At 24.4% G+C, this 10812-nt stretch overlaps 1 pseudogene; it reads left to right on the top strand.

Annotated features, from left to right (window-relative positions):
• Window positions 1-3802: 3802 nt before the first annotated feature.
• LOC145263311 (5S ribosomal RNA) lies at window positions 3803-3919 on the top strand (annotated as a pseudogene).
• The last annotated feature ends 6893 nt before the right edge of the window (window positions 3920-10812 follow it).

Genomic DNA, 10812 nt, shown 5'->3' on the forward strand with positions numbered 1-10812 from the left:
AAAGACATTTTCTACGGTGAACTCACTACTGGCAAAAGGAAATATGGTAATCTTCACCTGCGGTATATCGACGTTTGCAAACGCGACGTGAAAGCATGATACTGACCCTACCAGCTGGGAGCCCAAAGCTAAAGTCCGCAACATCAGGAGACAAATGGTAACCAAAGGGCTCATTCATCGCAGAACGGGCGGAAACCAAAAAGACTATTTAGAAAGGCCAGTTAACAAAATTCAACAGACCAGCATCTCGATGCACCAACCTTCACCTCCAACATCTGCAATCGACAATGTGGATCGAAAATAGGCTTATCCAGCCACAGAAGACGGTGCTCAACCACCTCTACAGGCGCAACTCCATAGTCTTCTAGACTAAAGGATTCCAACAACATAATCTTTATGCGAGCAGTGTTAAACACAACAGAATTCTTCTGTGGACTTTTTTTTCATATAAAAAAGAAAAGTTCAAAACAGGAACTACTGTTTGTTTCTCGGTAACGATTTATTGGTTTATTACTCGCGTATGTATAATAATATTTTTTTTTACAAAGGATTTACCACTTATAAAGGCCAGGAGGCCACTCAAAAATAAGGGTTAATGAGTGTACAATAGTCATTGGGATAATATCATAGTAATCGTTAGTAGTGGGAATTTGTATAAGTTGGATTACTTAAAAGAATAGCTAATCAAGAATTTGTTTACGTTGGACTTGAAAACGACCGTATTGCAGTCATCTTGAAAGCACGGAAACTAAGATTTGTTTACGGAATCTACGCTTAGGTTTAGGCACAGATAAATAGTGGGGAAATTATTGATAGTGGTTTCAGCTAGACAATTTTTTGTCGTGGAAGTCAGGCAAAGGGGAACCATAGATTACAGCTCAGACAAGCACTTTCCATGAAAATAACGACAAAGCAGAGACAGGCTCGCAACGTCTCTTCTGTGGGAAAGAGGTTGCAGAGGAAAGGGCATCCCCCACTAGGCTACGAAGTCTATTTTGAACTCTGTCAAGGCATAATAAGCTGTTTCTAGCAGCTCCTGCCTAGATGTGGCAACAGTACTCGATCCTTGCATGTACTTGACTCTTACATAGGTAGAGAATTACATCAGCAGTAAGATATCTACTGGAGCGGAAAAGTTATCCCACCATTTTTCCAGCGATTTGGTAACGAATTTGATGTTCCATTTGAAATCAGAAGTAAAGGTCAGACGTAGAAGCTCGTAAAACACTGTTTGTTTCACTTCGACGAATATCGTCGTAGTCTTCTGTTGTATCTGTTTTTTTTTCTTAATATTATTATAGTGTTGCATTTTTTCAAAGAGCATTTCATTTTACAGATTACTATGTTTTTCTCTTTTTTTACAAGCGAATCACCAAGGCCCAAAGGTTACTCGAGGATAAGGGTTAAGGCGTCCATGGTGGTCACTGAAAGCAGCGTAGTGACCGTTATTGGAGGAAATTGGATAAAATTTAATTATCGAAAAACTTGTTTACATTATACTTATAGAAGACGATGTTGTAGTTATCTGGAAAGCAAGCAAGGGGAACGGGGTTCTATAGGCGGGCAGTTCTAAGAAATAAGCTTTGTTAATGGAATTTGTGTTTAGATTTGATAGAGAAGGGGAAATTTTAGATGAACCGTAAAGTTTTTGAGACAGGGAGGAATTATCTGCCGAAAATTTCTATAATAAAAGCGGATTTATGACAAGAGTATTGAAATCTGAAAAATAAAATATGGATACTTCAAAAGTTTACTAATGCTTTGTACAACTCCAAGCACTGACCGTCGAGGAAGATAACAGAAACTTAAAACGCGTCTGAATTATTTTTGTCTGGTGTCAATTTACTTCTTTATAAATGTCTGTGTGCACACGATGCTTTTCCGATCTTTCAATTGTTAGTTTTCAAAACTAAAGTTTTGAAAACTAACAAACATGCAATTTAAAACTGTAGTTTAAAAAACTAACGAATATGGAATTGGAAACTATAGTTTTAAAAACTAACAAATATACAATTGGAAATTATTGTTGTCAAAACTAACAAACATTGAATTGAAAACTATAGTTAAAAAAACTAATGAATATTGAATTGAAAATTATAGTTTTTAAAACTAAAAAATATGCAATTGAAAATTGCTTTCGAAACCGACTAACATGGAATTACCAACTATAGTTAAAAAAAAAAACTAACGAATATGGAAAACTAACGAACATGCAATTGAAAACTATAGTTTTGCAAAACTTACAAACCATTAATTTAAAATTATAGCATTAAAAACTAACGGACATGCAATTTGAAAATTATTGTTTTGACCACTAACTAACATGCAATTTAAAATACAAACCTTAAAAACTGACGAACATGCAATTGAAAACTATACTTTTGAAAACTAACAACAATGCAATTTGAAAGTATAGCTTTGAAAACTTACAAAACTGATAATTATGGAAATTTGGCATCTGAAGTAGTACATATAATATATTATTACTTATGTTATTCACGGAGATTTATTATCTGTGTATCTGTGTGAACCTGCAACTGTGGAATTGTCTTCCGTTTTCCTGCTTTCCGGCTGACTACAATATGGTTGTCTTCAAGTCTAACGTAAATAAGTTCTTGATGAGCCGTTCCATATAAGTTATCAAATTTACCAAATTTTCATTACTAATGATTACTATATTGTCCAATTTCTACTGTATACTCTTTAACCCTTATCCTTGAGTGGCCTCTTGGCCTTGATAATGTGGTGATGCCTATGTAAAAAATAAATAAAAAAAACTATAGTATTACTTCAGTTTATAATGGAGACATTATTATTTCTTTAAATAATTAGAATTTTGTCTCTGTCTGTCTAAAGCCAAAATGTTACTATTACTTATATTAGTAATTTTTTTTTTTTTTGACATTTTTTTTGTAATTGAAATAGCACTATTTCTTTTAATCGTATGGATTTAATATCTGTATGTTTGAATGCGATATTTTTACTATCTTTTAAGTCAGTAACTGTAGTGCAGTATTTATTCTATTGCAAGCAAGGGGAACGGGGTTCTATAGGCGGTAAGTTCTAAGAAATAAGCTTTGTTAATGGAATTTGTGTTTAGATTTGATAGAGCGAAGGGGAAATTGTAGATAAACCGTAAAGTTTTTGGGACAGAGAGGAATTATCTACTGAAAATTTCTAATAATAAAAGCGGATTTGTGACAAGTGTATTGAAATCTGAAAAATAAAATATAGATGCTTCAAACGTTTACTAATGCTTTGTACAACTCCAAGCACTGTCCGTCGAGCAAGATAACAGAAACTTAAAACGTGTCTGAATTATTTTTGTCTGGTGTCAATTTACTTCTTTATAAATGTCTGTGTGCACACGATGCTTTTCCGATCTTTCAATTGGAGTGTAAAGTGGCCATTGTTAAATCGATCCCAACTGAGAAAGAAGACATTGTGTACTTTCAAGGACACCTTGTTATTTTACACGCACGTATTTAGTCAAGCAACTCACAAAGAAGATCATGTTGAAATATTTTTTAGTTAATCTCTTCACTCTTTAATAAAAAGAAATTCATGCCTTCCTTAGCTACCAATAAATATATAAGTAAGTAAATAAAATAAATAAATAAATATAAAAAATAAAAAGAGCGCGTCTCTTAATGCAAGGTGCTATATATAAGTATACGAATTCTAGTGAGTATATTATAGTCATTCAAGAGCTAAAAATGTTGGGAATCAGTTAAATGTAAAGCAACAAACTCTGTTCAATCATCCGAAGAAAAATGACGACAAATCTCTATTATTATATAAAAAGTACGGCATAATCACGTTGATCCACCGGTTCTCGTCAGATCACCAAAGTTAAGCAACGTTGAGCCTGGCTCGTACCAGATGGGTGACCATTTGGGAATTCTAGGCGCTGTATGTGCTTTCCGCCTATCTCGGCATTGTTTCCAGTCGTTCTGAACTTCCACTTGCCACTGGTATTCAACAATGTCGACTCAGGAGAGGTCTGGTTGGTGATTGCACAACTCTTTCCACAAAAATTTCACGCGCAGGCACCCTTACAGTGGGTATCCATAGTCTGTCAAGACTGAAGGGAGCCATATATAAAAAACTTTGTGTGTGTGTGTCTGTGTGCGTATGAGTTTGTTCCCCTGGGCTGATTGTTATGAAATTTTACACAAAGGTACTTGTTCAGTATTCTTAGATTAGTTTTATATTGGGATGTCTTCGATAAATATTGATAATCAATAACAGAATAAATCCGATGAAAGAAGAAACAGTTAATACGTTACATAACCTAACATAATAAGTGCATTAGAAGAGTTTTGGCCCGAAAGGACCGAAATATAAAATCATCAGTACATTCTTTAATATGACAGATGCGCGTTTGAAATAGTGTTTTCGCTTAGAGCACAATTAAAGAACCATACTTGACTTTTTAAACTTAAATTCAAACAACAATTACTGCACAAGCAGTAAAGTCAGGCATAAAAAATCTTTGACATGACAAGCGCGTTCAGAATGAATGTTTCTGTTTGGAGCACAATCGAAGTATGAAACTTGACTTTTTCACTTTAAACTTTAATTCAAGATATTACATATAAAATAATTTTATTAAGTCAACAGTAGCTACTCTACAGTGAAATATACACTATAATTAATTGTGGACTAAATTATTGTGAGAAGCATGTGAAGCTTCCTCGCGGTGCACCTCGATGTATCCCAACTAGTGCAGGCAATCAATCGATTTGATTGAAAAACTGGGCGATTTCGATGACTATAAAAATATGGGAATGTTAAACATTCGTTGATCAGCATTCCATCCCGGGTTTCCCTGCTAATAAATTACATATATAAATAAAAATGCAGTAAAACTACACATAAAATACCCAAAATGTGTAAAATTTTGTAATTTATTAAATTCTTGCCCTCTCATACTTGCATTCCGTTTTTCAATTTGATTGCTTTACTTACGATTTTTCGTTTGTCGTGTTCGACTATTTTCATCCGATGTCTGTTGTTGTTCTTTAAGCAGTGACTTTACATATGTCAATCTTTGAAAAGTGAGAAAAGAAAAAAAACCCTCAAATTTATATATTCATCGATGGTTCGTTTTTATTTCAAGATTTTCTCAGAATTGTTTGAATACAAGTAAATTATTTGAAAATAATTTTTGCTTTTGCCTCATTTCCAAATATTATACCAGTATTTTATTTCTCCCAATTGACCACTCCGAAGATGTCTTGGAATAAAGACGAAACGTTGATAAATATATAAATAATTTTGCTTTTTTTTGTCACTCTCGATGATGTTAGAAACCGTTTTCATAATTTACATCATATATCTGCCTTAGCTTTCATATTTTTACACTCACTAATGAGTATAACACGAGACGAGTACCCACAACAGAACAATTATAAGCAATTTATATACCGTTCGATTAAAATTTATTTTGATTGCATATTTTTAAGGGGCAGTGTGCCAGTGTATTTCATTACATAATAAAAAGATTATTAGTGTAATAGCTTTTGTCCAATGAATATATTAGTGTAATACATTTATCAATAATTTATATTAGTGCAATATATTTTATCAATAACTTATAATACTGAAATATATTTTATCAATAATTTATATTAGTGCAATACATTTTATCAATAATTTATAATAGTGAGATAAATTTTATCAATAATTTATATTAGTGAAATACATTTTATCAATAATTTATATTAGTGAAATACATTATATCAATAATTTATATTAGTGTAATATATTTTATCAATAATTTATATTGGTAAAATACATTTTATCAATAATTTATAATAGTGAAATATATTTTATAAATAATTTATATTAGTACAATACATTTTATCAATACTTTATATTAGTGAAATACATTATATCATTAATTTATATTAGTGCAATATATTTTATCAATAATTTATATTGGTACAATGCATTTTATTAATAATTTATAACAGTGAAATATATTTTATAAATAATTTATATTAGTACAATACATTTTATCAATAATAAGTATTAGTGCAATATATTTTATCAATAATTTATATTAGTGCAATACATTATATCAATAATTTATATTAGTACAATACATTTTATCAATAATTTATATTAGTGCAATACATTTTAGCAATAATTTACAATAGTGCAATACATTATATCAATTATTTGTATTAGTGCAATATATTTTATCAATAATTTAAAATAGTTCAATTCATTATATTAATAATTTATATTAGAGCAATATATGTTATCAATAATTTATATTAGTGAAGTACATTTTATGAATAATTTATAATAGTGAAATACAGTTTATCAATAATTTATAATAGTGCAATACATTGCATCAATAATTTATATCAGTGCAATATATTTTATCAATAATTTATGACAATGAAATAGATATTATAAATAATTTATATTAGTACAATACATTTTATCAATAATTTATATTAGTGCCATATATTTTATCAATAATTTATATTAGTGCAATACATTTTATCAATAATTTATATTAGTGCAATATATTTTATCAATAATTTATAACAGTGAAATTGATTTTATCAATAATTTATATTAGTGCAATTCATTTTATCAACAGTTTATATTAGTGAAATAGATTTTTTCAATAACTTATATTACTACAATATAGTTTATCAATAATTTATATTTGTGAAATACATTTTATTAATAATTTATAATAGTGAAATAGATGTAATCAATGATTTATATTAGTGCAATATATTTTATCAATAATTTATTTTAGCGCAATACAATTTATCAATAATTTATATTAGTGAAATACATTTTATCAATAATTTATATAAGTGCAATACATTTTATCAAAAATTTATATTAGTTAAATACATTTTATCAATAATTTATATTAGTGAAATACATTTTATCAATAATTTATAATAGTGCAATACATTTTATCAATAATTTATTTTAGTGAAATACATTTTATCAATAATTTATATTAGTTAAATACATTTTATCAATAATTTATATTAGTGAAATACATTTTATCAATAATTTATATTAGTTAAATACATTTTATCAATAATTTATATTAGTTAAATACATTTTATCAATAATTTATATTAGTGAAATACATTTTATCAATAATTTATATAAGTGCAATACATTTTATCAAAAATTTATATTAGTTAAATACATTTTATCAATAATTTATATTAGTGAAATACATTTTATCAATAATTTATATAAGTGCAATACATTTTATCAATAATTTATTTTAGTGAAATACATTTTATCAATAATTTATATTAGTGAAATACAATTTATCAATAATTTATATTAGTGAAATACATTTTATCAATAATTTATATTAGTGAAATACATTTTATCAATAATTTATATTAGTGAAATACATTTTATCAATAATTTATATTAGTGAAATACAATTTATCAATAATTTATATTAGTGAAATACATTTTATCAATAATTTATATAAGTGCAATATATTTTATCAAAAATTTATATTAGTTAAATACATTTTATCAAAAATTTATATTAGTGAAATACATTTTATCAATAATTTATAATAGTGCAATACATTTTATCAATAATTTATTATAGTGCAATACATTTTATCAATAATTTATATTAGTACTATACATTTTATCAATAATTTTTATTAGTGAAATACATTTTATCAATAATTTATATTAGTGAAATACATTTCATCAATAATTTATATTAGTGAAATACATTTTATCAATAATTTGTATTAGTGAAATACATTTCATCAATAATTTATATTAGTGAAATACATTTCATCAATAATTTATATTAGTGAAATACATTTTATCAATAATTTATAATAGTGCAATACATTTTATCAATAATTTATATTAGTGAAATACATTTTATCAATAATTTGTATTAGTGAAATACATTTTATCAATAATTTATAATAGTGAAATACATTTCATCAATACTTTATATTAGTGAAATACATTTTATCAATAATTTATAATAGTGCAATACATTTTATTAATAATTTATAATAGTGAAATACATTTTATGAATAATTTATAATAGTGAAATACATTTTATCAATAATTTATATTAGTGTAATACATTTTATCAATAATTTATAATAGTTCAATACATTTTATCAATAATTAATAATAGTGCAATACATTTTATCAATAATTTATATTAGGGAAATACATTTTATCAATAATTTATATTAGTGAAATACATTTTATCAATAATTTATAATAGTGAAAATACATTATATCAATAATTTATAATAGTGCAATACATTTTCTAAATAATTTATAATAGTGAAATACATTTTATCAATAATTTATAATAGTGCAATACATTTTATCAATAATTTATATTAGTGTAATATATTTTATCAATAATTTATAATAGTGCAATGCATTTTATCAATAATTTATATTAGTGTAATAATTTTTATCAATACTTTGTCATAGTAGAATATATCTTGTCAATAATTTATATTTGTTCAATACATTTTATCAATAATTTATATTAGTGAAATACATTTTATCCATAATTTATAATAGTGAAATTCATTTTATCAATAATGTATAATAGTACAATACATTTTATCAATAATTTATAATAGTGCAATACATTTTCTAAATAATTTATAATAGTTCAATACATTTTATCAATAATTTATATTAGTGAAATACATTTTATCCATGATTTATAATAGTGAAATACATTTTATCAATAATTTATATTAGTGAAATACATTTTATCCATAATTTATAATAGTGAAATACATTTTATCAATAATTTATAATAGTGAAATACATTTTATCAATAATTTATATTAGTGCAATACATTTTATAAACAATTTATAATAGTGAAATACATTTTATCAATAATTTATAACAGTGCAATACATTTTACCAATAATGTATATTAGTGTAATATATTTTATCAATAATTCATAATAGTGCAATTCATTTTATCAATAATTTTTATTAGTGCAATAAATTTTCTCAATAATTTATTATAGTGCAATATATTTTATCAATAATTTATATTTGTTCAATACATTTTATCAATAATTTACATTAGTGAAATACATTTTATCAATAATTTATAATAGTGAAATACATTTCATCAAAAATTTATAATAGTTCAATACATTTTATCAATAATTTATATTAGTGCAATACATTCTTTAAATAATTTATAATAGTTCAATACATTTTATCAATAATTCATATTAGTGTAATATATTTTCTCAATAATTAATAATAGTGCAATGCATTTTATCAATAATTTATAATAGTTCAATACATTTTATCAATAATTTATAATAGTGCAATACATTTTATCAATAATTTATATTAGTGAAATACATTTTATCAATAATTTATAATAGTTCAATACATTTTATCAATAATTTATAATAGTTCAATACATTTTATCAAAAATTTATAATAGTTCAATACATTTTATCAATAATTTATAATAGTTCAATACATTTTATCCATAATTTATAATAGTTCAATACATTTTATCAATAATTTATAATAGTTCAATACATTTTATCACAAATTTATATTAGTGCAATACATTTTATCAATAATTTATATTAGTGAAATACATTTTATCAATAATTTATAATAGTCAATTACATTTTATCAATAATGTATATTAGTCCAATACATTTTTTACATACGTATAACCACTTATTTAGGCCCAGAGACCACTCGAGGATAAGGGTTAAGATTTTTATGTAGTTAGTTGGACAATTTTATCAATAATTTATATTAGTGAAATATATTTTATCAATAGTTTATAATAGTGCAATACATTTTATCAATAATTTATAATAGTGCAATGCATTTTATCAATAATTTATATTAGTACTATACATTTTATCAATAATTTATATTAGTGCAATACATTTTATACAATAATTTATATTAGTGAAATACATTTTATCAATAATTTATATTAGTGAAATACATTTTATCAATAATTTATAATAGTGCAATACATTTTATCAATAATTTATAATAGTGCAATACATTTTATCAATAATTTATATTAGTACTATACATTTCATCAATAATTTATATTAGTGCAATACATTTTATCAATAATTTATATTAGTGAAATACATTTTATCAATAATTTATATTAGTGAAATACATTTTATCAATAATTTATAATAGTGAAATACATTTTATCAATAATTTATAATAGTGCAATACATTTTATCAATAATTTATATTAGTGCAATATATTTTATCAATAATTTATAATAGTGAAATACATTTTATCAATAATTTATATTAGTGAAATACATTTTATCAATAATTTATAATAGTGCAATACATTTTATAAATAATTTATAATAGTGAAATACATATTATCAATAATTTATATTAGTGAAATACATTTTATCCATAATTTATAATAGTGCAATACATTTTATCAATAATTAATATTAGTGAAATACATTTTATCTATAATTTATAATAGTGAAATACATTTTATCTATAATTTATAATAGTGAAATACATTTTATCAAAAATTTATTATAGTGCAATACATTTTATCAATAATTTATATTAGTGTAATATATTTTATCAATAATTCATAATAGTGCAATGCATTTTATCAATAATTTGTAATAGTTCAATACATTTTATCAATAATTTATAATAGTGAAATACATTTTATCAATAATTTATAATAGTCCATTACATTTTATCAATAATGTATATTAGTCCAATACATTTTTTACATACGTACAACCACTTAT

This window comes from Euprymna scolopes, chromosome 38, assembly GCF_053919585.1.
Source record: "Euprymna scolopes isolate OS-2025 chromosome 38, ASM5391958v1, whole genome shotgun sequence".
Classification (NCBI taxonomy): Eukaryota; Metazoa; Mollusca; class Cephalopoda; order Sepiida; family Sepiolidae; genus Euprymna; species Euprymna scolopes.